This window comes from Plodia interpunctella, chromosome 17 (assembly GCF_027563975.2).
Source record: "Plodia interpunctella isolate USDA-ARS_2022_Savannah chromosome 17, ilPloInte3.2, whole genome shotgun sequence".
NCBI classification, from domain to species: Eukaryota; Metazoa; Arthropoda; class Insecta; order Lepidoptera; family Pyralidae; genus Plodia; species Plodia interpunctella.
The window spans coordinates 2,302,016-2,319,986 of record NC_071310.1 but is presented as its reverse complement, the minus strand read 5'-3'; the positions used below and the strand labels follow the sequence as shown (position 1 = coordinate 2,319,986).

The window sequence follows — 17,971 nt, the reverse complement described above, 5'->3', positions numbered from 1 at the left end:
CAGGCAAATAAGTACTTTCGTATGGCGGAAACAAACATACATAAAGCCATCTATTCAAAATCATTGCAAATTCATCGCTTTTACATATCTCATAGAAGTTGCATTTGATTGTGCCCATTCTCGATCTGATTCGACGAATTTTAAATTTGTTCTCTATATCACCAGCCTTTTTTTATACTAACAAGCATGCAAACAGGCAAGCAATCAACCAGATGGTAAATGGTCACCACAGCCTAATCGAGTTGAGATTTTGCTGGTTGCTCCTGCCAATTTGTTCCTCTTCTCTACCCAAAAGTTGGCCGGAAGAGATTGCTGAGCAATAAGTACGCCTTTGCTTCATATGTACCTAATCTGTATTATTTGTGTAGGTACCTGTGGTGGTCCAAATACTTATTTGGACGTAACCAAAAGGAATCGCTATTGAAAGACTGATCATTAACAGCACAGTTAGTTTGAAGAGGAAGCACTATTTCCACCGGTTTCTTATAATCGTATAATAAATACATTTGTCAAGCACGTCAGGATATTCGGAGAACATCTATTTCTGTTTCCCCGTCGGAAGGATCGAGTAAAGGATCTTTGGAGGGTTGGTTGGTTGGATTAAAATAACTTTTTATCCCGTTTGGTCCCGAATGGCACTTAGCGTGACGAATGGGGACGTTATCGTTAAGATCAACATGCTTCAGTTATTTTGTTATAGGTTAAGAAATGTGACACGTCTTCCAGATAACCAGAGCACAGATTACATAATACCCCAGAGTATTTTAAAATGAGCTAATTTATTTCAAAACTTGAAAATCACAGATTGTCTTCTTAAAGGAATTGATGATGTTTTGACATCGTAGATCGACATTTAATCAATTTATTGTAAACATAAAAAAATGAAAAATGAAATTTGACCATAAGATAAAATAAATAATAAACACTATAATTTTATGGACATCAATAACTAAGTTTATAAAAAGTTCAAGTAAACATCTGTGCAATATTCTCCTCTGCAGAATGATCTCCAAATTAACTAGCTACCCCTTTGTTAATAAATTATTAAAATAACAGTGAAGTAAAAACTGCAACAGAATCAATTGCGTCCTTAGTTTAAAAGATGAAAGCTTAGAAACAGACGCGACGGGCTACTTGTGTTATACTATGTAGTGATTTGAATAAAATATGTTAAATTTATTTATGCTAATGTCATTGACCGGAAGCTACTCATAAGCTACAATAATACTTGAAGAATAATCTAATAACAGCCAATATTTTTGGATCAGTCCCACTCAACCCCAACCTTACAAAACACTTCCTTTCTAACCAGTAGCCCTTATTTTTTATGTCAACTGTCGGTGACAGAGCCTATAAATAACAGACACGTCGGCGATCTTTTTAAGAGATTAACATAACCTCCCTTGTTTGAAGTCGGCGTGGGCAGGATTGCCACAGCTTCTCTTATGGCGGTTGTAAAATATCCTTATAAGGGAATAACTATTTTGTACTTTGTGATTTACTAACTTCTATAAAATTCAATGTAGGTAGTTGCTTACATTTCATGTCGGAAGGACAGCAGCTAAGGATGAACAGATGCACAAAATGATCTCGATAAATTCCTGTGGGCAGATGACAAAGTTGCCACTTTCGTCGAACATGGATTAGATTAGTACAGGATAAAGATTCAAAATTCTTCATTTAATTTAGGATGATATACATCACTTATTGACGTCAAATAATTACTTAAACTCAATATACCGCCGACTTCCAAAGCGCAGGTGAAGAACAACAAACAACCAAATTCGCCGCAGGAAACATAAAAGTTAAGCACAATAGGAATATTAATTATTTTTTTAAAATAAATAGTACCAATGTATAGCAATAATAAAACTAGTAATTTGAATGAAAAGAAAAATATTTATTATTCCGTTTTTAATATTAGAAATCTCTGTATTGAAAATAAAAATGTGCTTTAATTAGTATATTTGGGTAGGTAACAATAATAAGAAAGGAGAAAGAGACTCTTCATTCACTTAATATAGAAATTAATAAAAATTTCTTAATAAATAACATGGGAAAGCTGGCGTTGTGATTTGTCCACAGTAGAGTCAAATAAATTGTTTTTTGTAAGTAACCTAACACTTACAAAAAACAATTTATTTCACTCTACTGTGGACAAATCACATAACGCCAGCTTTCCCATGTTCCAGTTACGCAATTCCCTATACCCATGGAGAGTTTTAAAAAGCTGGAAGCATCTATACCATTATTATAAAGAGGTAAGCGTTTATGAGTTTGTATGTTTGAGGCGGGTAATCTCCGAAAATACTGAATTGATTTCAAAAATTCTTTCACCAATAGAAAGGTACATTGTCCAAGATTGGCTATATTTTATCTCAAAATTCCCACGGGTGCGAAGCCCCGGGCAACATCTAGTTACTAATAAATGAATGACACGACACATAAAAATTTAAGACGTCGTGTGTCCGATCCAAGGCCAAAGTGCAAGCATTAAAATATTATATTGCTGGACATTATCCCGTGCGATTCCTCTCGAAGGAAGTCCTTCAGACGTGCATTTTACGCTCAATTTGTAATCTGTAATGCTTGGTCGGGCACCATTTTGTTTTTTTATTTGGTTATTTTCAGGCACGAGTTAGTTACTTGGTTATATATTAGTTAATAGTTATATATTAGTTAGTTATATATTAGTTAGTTATATTACTGAAGTCTTGAGCTTAAAATCGGACGATACGACACATTTTAAGATTATGGGCCTGTTTTAACATTTTCCAATAAAATATTATATTCTGATCTGAAAATCCAAAAGACTGGTCGAGGTATCACGTGACAAAGGGCTGGAAGATTTTTTGGCTAGAGGCTCAGCATTGCAGTGCAAATTGGCATTGACTCCTTGATAGGCTTTATAATTTGTAATATACGAGTGGGACATATTTTTTTATCTAGTTTATTATTAAGTTTAACTTAAGATTTATATTTCTAAAATCTTGAGCGTGCACTATCCTTACTGCGTCTGCGGTTTTCGCCAATATAATAGTGTGATTCCTGAGCAAAATTTAGGTGTATAATTTAATATTTTTACCCGAACGGAGCCGGAACGATCCGCTAGTACGGGTATAACCCTTCAAATAAATACGCGAGTCAGCAATTTACACGGGCGAGCAATAATAAATATACACGCTAAGTACCGCGCCGCGGCTCGAGCCTCGGCGGGATCCCCTAATGATGAGAGGCGTGGATGCAGCCCGAGTAATTGCACTGCAGTGTACTGCTGAAATATTGCCGGTCATTGCACTCAAGTGCTCCCACTTATTATTATTTTTTCGGAAATTGTTGCATGGATCAGACACTCCATAGATTTTTATATTATTCAATTAATACTTATCAATGTCAGCTTGTTGTAAACACAACGCATTCGCCAATATAATTTATAGCTCATTTTATTTCCTAGCTATTAAAATGTTATGTCTTTTTAATAGTGATGTGTTAAGTAAACAATTACGATTAGGATGTTGTCAGCTAGAATCTAGTATTTCATTTATCACTCGACACATCTAATATTTTAGCTATAAGTTAAAAATATTCCAACTATTTATTGAATGAAGTAAAGATCTACACTTCTTCATCAAAAATACTAATCACTTTATATTTTAAATAACGTAAACCCTTTCAAATTGAAGTTGCGATCAAATAACTCCGTAATAACACACGAATCTTTAATTATCTCAAATCAACACATTTGCCTCGTAACAGCCCTCGTGCCAATAATAAAGCAGAGAGGCACGGGTCAAACAGGTACTCGCGCATGCGTCAGGTATCCAATTTATAAAGATCTCCCTATCCTCCCTAACCCTTATCAAACCAGTCTTAACGCGAGGTGACGGATCCACATCAAAGTATCAACTTAAACTGGATGATCCAATGCACGAGACAGGTAGAGCTCCAGGTGGTTGGAAAGAACGCATGCGTCAGGTAAGTGGGACCTCCTTGTAACTCCTGTTAGCCTAGTACTAGGCTGGCATCGTGCCACAGGTACGCTCTCAAATAACAGGTGACAGGGCTCTCACGTGGCCCTGTGATGACCCTAGGCCCTACACCACAAAGGTGAGGCGACACATAATTAATCTTTTGTCAACCGCAGTAATGTATCTTAAGGGCAGGTAAATATGAACCTTATTGTAAGGCCGTAAGATTGTTCTGGTGACGCCTTTGTACTTTGTTACTTTTTGAAAGAGATTTCTATAAGCGAGCCCTTAAAGTTAATTAATTTACTTTTATTGAAATAAACAGAGAGGATGAAAGCAAGTGTTTTTACGTTATTTCACACTGGAAAATGTTTAATTTACGAAGTTATTAAACATCCTTTATAGTTGTTAGTTCCGCCATGTTTAAATTTGTGACGCCTGTTTAGTCTGAAATCAAGGAAGTTAAGTAATTAATTTGAGAAAAGTAATTTATTTTAGTTGAAGAATAATTTTAAATTATTTTTTCTATTGATTGACTCCACCAAAAACAGTCGATCACCATTTTCCAACCAATTCTCTTATAAGATTTAATGGATCATCTCATCTCAATTTTTTCTTCAAGAAAAGGCTGCGGTGAACTTTATTGCGCTGATTCTTTTTCTTCTCCCTTTGGAAGTCGTTAGTAAGTAGAGTTAGATTTTTTGACGTTATTATATGACCTATATCATTCAAAGTTGAAATAACGATTTTTTAATTTTATAAACAAAGTTTCTTCAAAAATGCGTCCATCGTCGAAAATGGTATATTTTGAGCTTATTTCGTACGCAGCAGGGAACTTCGAATTTTATACGTATGTCCTAAATAACAAGTTCGAAAAAAATCATTATTATATCAAGAGAGAATCAAAATTCCATGCTTATATGAAAACACATCCATGGCAAAGTACGTCAGTTCTGCGTCCATGCTCCTTGGTTAAATCAGTATTTAGTCTCAATAGCAGCTCTTATTGCGTGTAAATAAGATCTACTATTGAGATGAAATCCATACACCGCGATTTCCGAATAAAACCTAATTAAAATATAAATTGCGATCGCTCGACTGTCGCCTCTAAATCGCAGCAGAACATTTACGACTGAGCGGGACATGTTTACGACGGGCATAGTGCCGTAGTATATCGGAAACAATTAGCATACGGCTCAAGTTTTAATTAACCTGGAAACCGATGTTGATAAAAATATTGTTTTAATTTTTTTTTTAATAAAGTGAGCAATAATCTTAATAAATAGTCACAACGGAAACACTCACTTATTATTGCTGAGGATGACACGTGGATGAAGGTGAAACTGTAGTCGAAGAAGTGTAATTCTTGTAGTAATGTTCATTATTGGAAAATATCGTTTTATTTTATAAGACAGAGGTGTCCTGACCAGACATCGGGAACCTTGGACAAGAAAAACATAATAGCCTAGGAACATCTTTATTAAACCACTTTAAAATGGGAGGATTTGGCAAGAAGCAAGATAAATAAATAAATATATTACGACAAATCACACACAGATTGAGCTAGCCCCAAAGTAAGTTCGAGACTTGTGTTATGGGATACTAACTCAACGATACTATATTTTATAACATATACATATATAGATAAACGTCCAAGACCCGGGCCAATCAGAAAAAGATCATTTTCCATCATGACACGACCGGGGATCGAACCTGAAGCAAGATGTAGAAGGAATGTATCCTGACTAGCATGGATAGAATAGGGAATGAATATGTGAGGAGAAATTTGAAGGAAGCACCAATTACAGGAAAATTGGAAAGCAATAAGCTTCGTTGGAATGCCAAATGGAGAGGGGAGGAGAAAAATGTTGTAAGAAGGGAATGGCAAACCAAATAAGAGATAGATAGTGTGCATTCAGCAGGATATTACTAAAAAATAGATCAGACAAAATCGGAGGAGACTGACATGCTGTACCGACCCAACATAAAGTGGGATCAGGATATGCGAAAGATGATCATTTAATTCTATAAACTTCTATAACATTAATTGGAATATATAGGTCTACCAACAACTATTATCCTCTCATAACTGTTTGCGCAATATTGCTGTTTTCTGTATTTAAAAAAAATCTGAATCATCTTCATATTTCATCCTCCAAGAAAAGTAGGTATAATATACCCTTTCCTTTCCTCTCCAAGCGTACGCAAAAAAAGAAAATCAAATAGGTAAAACACTTCTTTTCAACCACATAAATATTTATCAGCCTTATTTGCACGATCAGAAAATAAATAAAGAAGAGATCTTAGCCATAACACAAACTCTTCACCGCAAGTTCTTTAAAATGCGTGGAATATAGTGCTTCAGAGAGCGGAGTAGATAGCGATTATATGAAACATCCAATATACTTAAACATAATATTGCGCTAGAACTGTTAAAATTTGTATTTGTGTTCATAGTTACCTACTTACATAAAAACCCAAGGTTAACATTTAGGAATTAAGACTTAATTATTACTATATAAAACCTACAATATAGGACAAACCAATCACAAGCCAATAAGCAAGTCGTTAAAAACAGATTATCGAGCAAAATTATTAAAAACCTATTTTTTCCCCAAACTAAATTAGTCTGCCTGCACCATATCACCTCCCGAACCTATCTCACCGTTGTTTTGTTAAAAAACAACGTACGTTTGGACCTCCCGAGTCGTGGCAACAGTGTATAAGGAAAATAATAGTACTGTGACAGATAATAAAAGTGTTTGGGATGCTTGGACATGTTAGAAATACATTGCAATTGTCGTTACTGGGTGTGCATAGGATTGGGTGGATGACTTGACGGTATGCTAAGATTCGAAGAGAGAGAAAATGTATTATAACGGCCCGTCCCGGCTTCGCTCGTATAATATAATATTTTATATTTTTATATTGTATTTTAGTCTTTATGGTATTTGTTATATGGGCCATTAGCACGTAAATATCGTATTGTCGACTTTGTGACGTTGCCTGAAATAAAGGAATTGTACATTACTAGAGTCCAGCTCTCGCTGCGCTCGAGTAAAAACATAATTAAAGAGTAGCCTATGTCACTCCAAGATTTCGTGGTTATCAGTGCCAAATTTCATCGAAGTCGGAGTCCCGTTTGAGTTACAAAAAAAAAAAATATTTTTTCTTTATAATATTTGTATGGATTTGATGCTCTGTACTTTTTAAACAACTTTTTTACACGCCTTGAAATATAAAACAAAATTTAATATTTATTATAAAGCTTCACATTATTTTGCAGGAAATATTTTTGTTCCATAAATATTTATTCATTACCCGTTTCTCATTAAATGTTTCGAGTAGCAACCAATGTATGCAACTTTATATCCGTCATTTCGCTTTGATAAGCCGGCTCTAACTATCCTATTTAAACCTTCATTTCAAATGAACATAACTCATAATTTATACATTTAGCAGCTCGCTTTCTAATTAAGGATGCTATTCTATACAATCTCGTTAACTTATATATAGGCAGATGGAATAGAAATTTGTATGGTCTATATTGGTAGAACTTTAGGAATAGTTTATGTGAATAGGGACATACCCTCCACCAAACCATGGCTCCACCAACCTCTCGGTTATATAAGCTGAATCGCGGGAGAGGTCTGCGCCAGTCTTGCTCTGTGGCTTTCACTCGGCGCACCTTTCTTCCTACAAATATCTCTTTTTGTCCCATCTATTCATCTTCCTACCCCTTTCTTGGGGTGCGGACGACACAATCCCACTTGCCGTGCCGTGTGTCTTTTATGTGAATAATAGGACAATTTGATATAGGAATGAATCTCGCCTTGTTATAATTTAAAAATAATATACCAATCGAAAATAAGTTGGATTGTATGTTGCCTACTAAGCGTACAGGAGTGAGTGGATGGCGATTAAAAAACAGAGTTAAGTTTTCTCCAACCCGTCTAAAAATTGTTTCCCATGAGAAACATGCTAATTTCCTCTGTTTGACTGACTGACAGACACGCGAACGATCTTATTAGATCTCTGAGTTAGGTTATTAATACATATAGAACCTTAAACAATTTCAGTTCTAACAGTAACTAATATTATAAAAACAAAACCTTTGGTTATTACGTTTCAATAGAGGACCTAATAATGAAATATTTCATCCCACCTATATAAATGCAATAAATAATTTAAAATCTAATAATAAAATAATAAAACTTAGTAGTTCAGTATTAAAAATGGGGTCCAATAAAGAATTTCGCAAGATTTCTTTACGCAAATTTTCACGCTTCACCAATCTCTGAACCTAGAGGTCCCGGGTTCGATCCCCGGTGAGGTCATGATGGAAAATGTTTTTCTGATTGGCCCGAGTCTTGGATGTTTATCTATATATGTATATATTATAAAATATTCCCATAACACAAGTCTAGAACTTACTTTGGGACTAGCTCAATCTGTGTGATTTGTCCTAATATCTCTCTATTTCTATTTGTCCTAGTAATCTCCGAAACTACCGAACCAATTTCAAAAACTCTTTCACCATTGTAAAGGTACATTATCCAAGATTGCTATAGGCTATATTTTATCTCAAAATTCCCACGGGAGCGAAGCCCCGGGCAACATCTAGTTTACTCTATTTTGGCATTAGCAAACTTTTCGGTCTGTGTAAATACTCCTTTACATAAAGTTAAACGTATTAAACTCGCATGAATCATGTGACCATATAAAGATGCCAGTAGGCGGACACAGGACAATGTAGTCTGAAGTCTAGCTATAGAAACGAAAGGCTTTACATGACATTAGAGTGGACTGCGTTATTATATGAGTTTCGAAATCCTCCTGCTCAGTCTCAAATACGTAATACATTTTGCGTAGGTAACCCCGTTTTTTTGTTACCTATTGGTTGCCTAATCGTAAGTGCAAGGATATTGTAAATTTCCCGCCGAAAATAATTTTTAGTATATGAGAGGTCTTGTATGGCCCACATAATATTTCTGTTGAGTATAAAAGAAGATTACTTTTAAAAATGTTTTCCGAAAAGTAACCTAAACTGTCATTTACTAGTGTACCACTACTAGGTGCTTAATGTGTTATTTATATGCTTAAATAACTTAATTTTCAATACACTGTGATAAGACGACATTAATATCTTAACAAATACCTAGGTATCTTCTTGATATGGTAAATTTAGCTTTATTACTTACATGCTTTGTCGCGATGAGTGTGTTTGCGCCTATTCTGTTTAGGCTGTCCCAATTTTAGCTTTTATTTCGGACAATCATCAATTGAATAAACTAGGTCTTGTTCAAAAGGAAAGCACTAACCGCTACTTAATTGTCCCGGAGACAATTAACTGAAGCGGTTCCTTAGAACTTATATGTGTGGTTAAACAAAAATTGATTTATTGTGACAAGCATTTAACGAGGCAGACTGTATGCCCGACTTTATAGTTCCAAACAATTGAAAATTTGACACTAAACAAGTATTCACAAATACCAATCGCATTTTTTTTACAAACACGTTACGAAAAGAGACTTTGCATTGTTTATAACTTCAATTTTAATCGAGTTAAGTTCATTTACTGTATATTTCCATTGCTAGATTATACAGATTGTATTTTTTTTTATATAAAAATGTATGTATTGATAGTTTCTGTTTATATTTATACCTACCTCGGAATGCTCATGTATTTTTGCTAATTCTTTGACACATTTGTAAGCTGATATAATTTCATAAAGTACTTATATAATTTTTCTAAATCTGGCAATAGGTTGAGTATGTACTTACTTATCCTAATATTAAATGATATTAAACCCTCTATCTCATATGTATAGTGTACATGAACACAAAATGAATTTAGCTTAGAATTAGCACCTCACTGACTGAAACTGTGATTAAAATAAAAACAAATCTTTATTTTTTAAAGCCTAGGTCGTTATCCCCATAAACCAGTGAGATCACGCTCCCAGTCCCGGGTTCGACGCCCGGGTTAGCCATGTAAAACGGCGTGGGACCAATTGATTAACCGCATGGTCTAGACTGTCTACCGTGACCTATCTAGACCAGTCGGCTAACTAGCCATAATTTCTAAACACTAGTACTTAAATGAACCTAAAATTGGTCCCATTCATACTACCTTTTGTTTATTCACACTTCGTTTGAGAATTTCCATTGTTTGTGCCCATGTGGAACCCCATGTCAGCAATTCTCACCACTTCGATAGGTACAGATCGCTGGTGCAGTCAACACAAATAGAAGTAAAAACTATATTTCAGACATAAACGTACACATTGAGATTACAGGTCTTACTTATCATAAATTAATGATTTTATTTATGTGGAGGTTCGTATGGCTCCTGTACACCTCTCCATCCATGCTCTTCGTTGAACTGAAAGACTCTGTTGAACTTTATGCGAATGTTGGAATAAAAATCGTCTACGCCAGCATATATGCAAACATGCCCGATGTACTACATAAACCTATCAGAATTCTTTGCAAATAGTCACAATGACAACTGCATAGAGTGTCTCTAAGGTTAAGGGGTCACCCTTAACCTTAGAGAGAATCCCTTGACAAAATATCCTCTTAAATTTGTCTTAAAAAGTTAGTGTGATAACAACTTAGTGATGAGTCTAAGTTATATTTTATCACATTTAGTTCAACAATTTCATTAAGTATCGGCATTATAAACTGACAACTCAGCAGTAGATGCACTCCCCTTGAACATGCATCATAAGGGAGGACAGCTGTATCAAGTGAAAATGATCCCCTTGACATTGAAGCCATTTCAGAAGTAAGCAAAGTCATGTTATCTGAGAAGATTCACAAGCTTTGTATCATGTAAGTAACTTTTTTATTTTATTTATTTAGTTTGCATAAAACTGTCACAACAATAAGGTCATTAATATTATCCGTACGACATGAATGATTACAGGTCTTACTTAAATTAAATTAATTAATTTTTGAATGAGACTAACAAAGCTTCTCGAAAAATGTCGAAAAATCAACATAAACCTCACATCATTGGACAAATTGTATTTACACACTTCATGCCTTTCCGGATTATTTTATGGATATTACTACAAATTAACCAATGAGATCTTGCCTTAGCATGCTCGAAGTGGAGTTGGCATTCGAAGCGAAATAGCACAGGAGTTCTTCTGCGCGTGCGTGGTAACTCGGTAGTTGACCGCTTTCTCAAAACCTAGGTATGATATGACTAATAGAACCAAAACATTCCTTCCTTCCTCCACCTGGAGACCGTCGTAAAATGTCCGATGAACCGCATAATAATGCCGGGTCAATGCCTCCTCCTAATTACCCGTCGCACGCGCATCAAACATTTTAATCGCGTTGTAAAATGTACATCTTCATTAAACATGCCGAATGCTTCGCATTCGTCGAAAGCTTTAACTTTCTTTTATTTTTATGGAGTTTGTGAAATGAGATTATCAGTTTTATTTATTTAAAGTTTCTTTAGTTTTAAATCCCATTCTTAATTAGTAAGTTTTGTTATTCAGTTTAACTGAATATTTTTTTTACTTCATTATTATTCTTATATATTTTTTTATTTCTTTACTTTTCTAAACTCATACTATTCTTTAGTTTGGACATTGTTCATATTGTCTATCTCTTCATTATACTTTACAATTTCATCTATAAGTTTCTGATCACTACGATATTACTTTACCACCAAGGTTATGAGCACCATACGGCGGGTCCTGCTGGTAGAAAATCGAAAAGAAACTCTTACTGAGTTTCTGTAATGAAATAGATCCATTTGAACCATATTAATTTAGGTTTCGGAAGCCATAATGTATATATATCGAAATAAATATACCATTCACCTCCACATTGTAGGCGTTAGCTTAACCCAGAGCGCAAAAATCTAGATGTGCTATCAATCACCACCTAGACTTGCGCAAAACTCAAAACCACGAAACGCGGAGGTGCCATCAAACTATACATCACTATAAAAACTCTTGCATTTGTTTATTTTATCGAGTCTGTCTGAAATTTGTGGGCGGATTTCGTAACCTCGATTTTTGGTTTGCGTAAATCGGTTTGGATTTTAATTGAACAGTAACTTCAAACATTAGAAGAATGGATGTTGTTTTAATGTTATCTGAGATTTATATATGAAGTAGGCCAAGACGATACTAAACGAGCGTTTGTCTAATGGTCTCAGCAGCCGTTTTAAAAATGAATGTTGTGTCAAGTATAGTTTAAGTATTGAACCTTACCTAATATCCTATAAAATTGAGTTATCGTTGTCAACAGCTGGATACCTAGTTCAAAATTAAAATAATACAAATATTCAACGCGACTTCATTCCAATCCAGTTTTTATATCGATTAGGGCCAATGACAACACAATTTGAACATCAAGCGGCCAATTAAAACAGAATTTGACGGAAGATTAAAACATTTGTCACTGGGTTGTGACGAGCATCAGAAACTCATCCATCATTGTCTGCTTATGTGTGTTTTGATTCGAAATAAATTTGAAGTCAACTAAATTATCTATTGAAAAAGTGACAGTGTAAAAAAGTTTTTGTTTGATAAGCGATTTCTCATTCTCATCTATTGTAATCACATCCTTGGAAATGAATTCGTCATAAGCGATTTCGCGTGTGACATTATGACGTGCGCATAACGACAGCGGCTCGCGCGTCCTGTCGACAAGTTATATATCTTGATGACTTAATTTTATATTCCTATTTCGAATTTGAACTAGCCAGCAATGTTGCAACATCGAATATTTATTCGACAGCATAATTTATTTATTTTTTGGTAATTTTGCACTTGATATATAGAACTCGTTCGCATCGTACCTATATAAAGAATTATTAGTCCAGTCAAGATATTAAAGTAAAACCCTAGAATGAAATTACCGTAAAACTTATAGTAACAGGTTATACAGCTTTGATTATAATATCATAATCTACTTATGCAAAATTTCTGAATCATTTCTCACTACATGGGCAGGTGTCAAATATTGCGTTTACCATTCGCAACATCCCATTTAGGAGAGACAAATGAACCAACTGTCATAGCTCTACGATCTTGTAATGGGTTTGGACTACAAAATGATATTAGCCCGTGTTAACTCCGACATGTCTAATTGGAACAAATTCGCAGTCGCCGCCGTTCAGTTATGAGCAATTGTCTTTAATTTTTCAGACATGCTAGTTTTATCATTATTCTTTGACTCTTTTGATTAAATTTAACTCACTTTGCCTAAAAAGAAAACATCATAACTTTTTTTACATATATTTTATCCCACATTTGTTGCGTGTCTGTCTGTCTATCGAACCTAGAGTCCTTATTTTATTTTTAAACGATGTTATATTAATTGATATTCAGAGGTAAAAAAATTTCAAAGGATCCACTCAAAATGGCAGATGAGTGAAATAGAATCCATTATTTATGTACGACAATAAACCTAGTTCTTATTTAACAGATTTGGTGGTGAGTTGCTTTACGTCATCATACTTCAGTTTTATTGAGCCGATAATAATGCGGTTCAAAAATAATGCGTTATAAACGATGCGGTTAATTCAATAACAGCAGTTGGCGATTGGTTTATTTTTAGCGCATGCGCTAATCTATTCTGCGCAGACGCAGCGGCGACGCGACGCGGGCGGCCGCTGTCACTCAACTGCTGTCAACATGATAGGAATATTTAAATGAGTATCTTCGGAAATTGTACTTATCATCAATACACATTTAGTGAGTTTGGAAAGTTATTGAATTATAAAAGTTTTTCCAAGCAGTATCATTTACAACCTAAAATCAATGTCTAATCTTTTGGATATTTATTATTCGTCACTATTTTTCTAGTATTTTCGGGGAAATCACGAATCATTGACAAAAATAATTGTACGGAACATATCATTTAAGGTTAGAAATCATAAAAGAGATATGGCGCTAACCTCTATTATTTCCTTAAACATCATTGTTTTACAACAACTGTTGGAAAAGACGTGTATGGAATGTACTAAACTATTTTCAACCGACTTCTGAAAAAAAGATTTGATTTATTGCAACTTCGAACGTAAAGTCAATAAAGTTTATATGGCCTGTGCTACAAAACTAAACATGATTATTTAGTAAATATGTTTAGTTACATGTTATTGGCTCACAACATTCGATAAAACCAAACAAACATAAGTTTTAAATAAAACTTTAAAATTGTTATTCGTCAAACATCTGACTAGTAATAAAAAATATTTGCAGTATTTTTACCAAGAAAAAATAACTGTTAGTAAGCAAAAGCATATAAACTAAAAATAGGACAAAAACTGCCCTCGCATACTAAACAGAACACATTTTAAACATTTATCAGAGAGGCCACTTAGTTATAACAACAATAGAGTGTATTGTTTTATACAATTTCAATGTGTTAATATTCAGTAGGCAGCATTGGCCGATGAAATGTATGATAGGCTATTATTAAAGCTATCGTCATTATGATGTCATATAAAAATGCATGCGTGGGACTCCAATCTAGCTAGATAGATAGATATGATAAGTTCTAATTCAAGCTTGAGAATTATAAAAACGAGATCTGGCATAATAGTATGCATAGAGCAATAAAAAAAAGAAAAGCCTGCCAACATTCATATACAAATGATGTCAAATAATGTACTAGCACTGGCCATCTACAAAAAAAGAACAAATTATGAAATTAAAGAAACATGATTTTTAATTTTTCTTTTAACAATCAAACAAATCAAACAAACTTTTATTGTATTTTCTAGTTCATTTTAAAATAATCGATTAGCATTACTAAATTGATACCACCAAAAACTTTGTCCAATTTCTTCATGATTTTTGTTCAAATAGTTTAGTAACGAAATGTCAGTGTTAAAATTGCTTTAAGATATCTGTTCCAATCTGCAGCAGACCCCATGGGATCTTTTCCTGAAACGAATGCAAGTTGAATGGACAGTGTACCATATAGTGAGCTAATTGACAGGAGCGCAGGCGCAGCGGAAGGAGCGACATTACCGCGGAGTGTCGGGTTCCCATCCTGCGGAACTGTCTCGCCGACATTGACTGTTATTTGTTGACCATGGTCTGCTGAAGGTTTGGAGATTTTAATTGATATTAAACTGTTTATCCTTTGGAGGTGTCTGATGACCAGTGGCTGGTGATTCCTTTTCACGAAGAATTATATTTTAACCATAATATAATGCGACATTTTATATTATTTTACGCAAAAATGCAAGGCGGACATTTGATATATTTCGCTTTTAAATTTGTTTTTATTTAAGGTTAGTTTTTAATTTGTAAACATTGCTTATTTTTATACAAAAATACATTTAAAATTTAATGTAATGTTAATTTTAAATCCCAGTCCAAATTATCATACGAATAGATAAAAGTTACTTCAAAAGTTCTTTGTATACATTTTGGCAGCTTCTAACTTTTCCTCCAAGCAGCTTTTGTGGTCATTGTGGTCTAGGTATTTACTTTGTGGTTACACAAACAGTCGTTTCTGGCTAAAGTGTGTAAATTAAACAGAGGTTTAAGCACATTTTCCCTAACACTTCTGGGCCTGGCACTTCCAAGCACATTCTTTTGTGTTGGAGATTTACATAAGTAACTTCTTCTTACATTGTATCCGTCTAACTTTTCCAAGCTTCAGACTTTCTTTTACATTCATAGAATAGGTATAAATATTTGTATTTTTTCTTTAGAAACCTCTATTATACCACTGCTGGACATATATCGTTATGGAAACTTTTAAATTGCCACCTCTCTCTCATCCGTCTAGTTGCTCTTTTTCTATCACATCAGGAACATAATTGCATTTTTTAACCTTTATTACAATCCTTATCATGCGTCAACTCGTGAACGGGCGTTAACAAGGGGAACTAGTCAGCTAGATTCTCATATATTTTGCTTAGTTAATTATATTTTTCAGATAAAGTTTTGAACAATCATAACAAGTTTAGAAGACCATTTTTTATATTTAAATTTGCCTTTTGTAAAGGTCTACTTGTAATTTCTAAATAACTTGTCTTCGACTTGGGATATTTATAACTTTTGTCATGTAATGAAAATTATAATATGCACCCTGCCAAATACACTAACTTCAAGAATGGTCGTCCTCTGATACATTTAAATATTACAATTGTCCTATTCTATTCTAAAATATTAGTGGGAAGTCGAGTCATTGCTCTCGGAGCGCGTGTCTGTTTATTTGTGAGTTTACGGCTGCCTTTGACTGCAAGCTTCACCTAGACAAATGTTTACTGAAATGATTTTCGCATTTATGTTAACGACTTCTTTATAACTAACTAGTTTGCGCAGGCGTCGCTTGCTCTATACTATTTGTTTCGTAAATAGACTATTTAGATCATTAGATTTAATTAAGAATATACTGCTAGATGGTGAGTCGTTAAGTCAGTCATATGAGTCAATCAATTAATTAGGTTACTGAAAAGCATCTCATAGTCATGCTAGGCATTAGACACCAGACACTAATGAGTTTAATGAGTCCAATAACAATATGATCTAAATATTTACTAAATCATTTGGTCCCTAGTCATCACTAGCATATTTAGCTGGAATTATCATTAAAAACAAATTTGATATTCATGTCACGCAGATCTAATTATTGAAATTTGGTTCATGCAACCTTGGGTCTGACTGAATAAGACCTAGGTCCTTTCAGGTCCAACGGAAGTCTAGATTGACCTTGAATCTCTGAGTTAGAGAGACTTAGTTTTGTAATACTAATTATCCGTGACTCACATCCGTGACTGCATGACATGTGATAAAAATTTGCAGTAGACTATAAACAGTTTGTTCATCTGTATGAACAAACTATTTATTTCTACTGCAAATCTAACATAATTGAAAATTTTCCGATCACCATAAGGAAAAAAGTAAGTTCTTTTAATAATAGGTAGTAATATAAGTGTGTATATATAAAGGTATACAAAGTATCTACGGATCTGTGTCCGTAGGTAGTTTACTTGTATATAATTCAAAAATTTCAATTATGTTGTGGGATTTAAAGAATTCATAATAATAAGAACCGAAATCATCAAAGTCAGTATTCATTCACAAATTAGACCTTCACAAGCAACTTTTCACGTCTTTTATAGCATATAGTTATTTCTCAAACGGATACAAACTACTTGCATTTTGGAACGTATCCTGTTGAGAAGAAATGGCGAAAGAAACTCATTTAAACAGTGATTGATTCCTATCACGCGAGGTTTCACCATTATTGTTTCTTACTCCCAAAATTGAAATAATAAATGACAAATATTGTTCTTACACTAAGTAATTTACCACAAACTGGACAAACAATTTGAACAGTTACAGTTATTGTAGTTCACATACATCAAATAACATAAAAAATATTTTACAATACAAGATTCTCTGAGTACACAAAATAAACAGACTAAGTACTTACATCAATTACCTTATATTTTCGAACGCATCACTCGTACTTCATTCTAAATGATAGTGTTTCCCGTAGGTGTGAATGCAAGGTAAAGCTCGCCTATCTTTGTACCGAGTCATGGACCATAATTAACTCTTTCTCCTTTCATTCCCATTGAAATGAGTCGGCGTCCCGTGGGACTGCCTGAGGATTATGCTGACGTTGGGCATAAGAGGTAGCGGAATATAGCGGGCATTAGATTATTAGAAATATTGACAAAATTAGTTTCTATCGTTCATGATTACTTATTAATCTATTATGTCATATCTACATCGTATCAGCAAGCTATCTAAAATCATTGCAAATGCGCCGCTATTGTTGTTGCATATAATTCTATACAGGTATACTGTAATACATGACTTTGCCATGTTTTACATAGGTATATATATATATATATATATATATATATATATATTAAAATCAGTAACAAATATTTTTTTTAGTGTTATTTAATTCAGGTCAGGTCAGCAAAGTATTCGTATCTTGGCGAGCAAAAACCTTATTTACCTATATTATGTACCTTTATGTACCTATATCATTTT

At 34.0% G+C, this 17,971-nt stretch overlaps 1 protein-coding gene across 6 annotated transcripts in view; it reads left to right on the top strand.

Annotated features, from left to right (window-relative positions):
• Nucleotides 1–17,971, top strand: part of Ppn (Papilin) — an 82,733-nt gene that overhangs the window by 32,650 nt on the left and 32,112 nt on the right. The gene's annotated exons all lie outside the window — the stretch shown is intronic.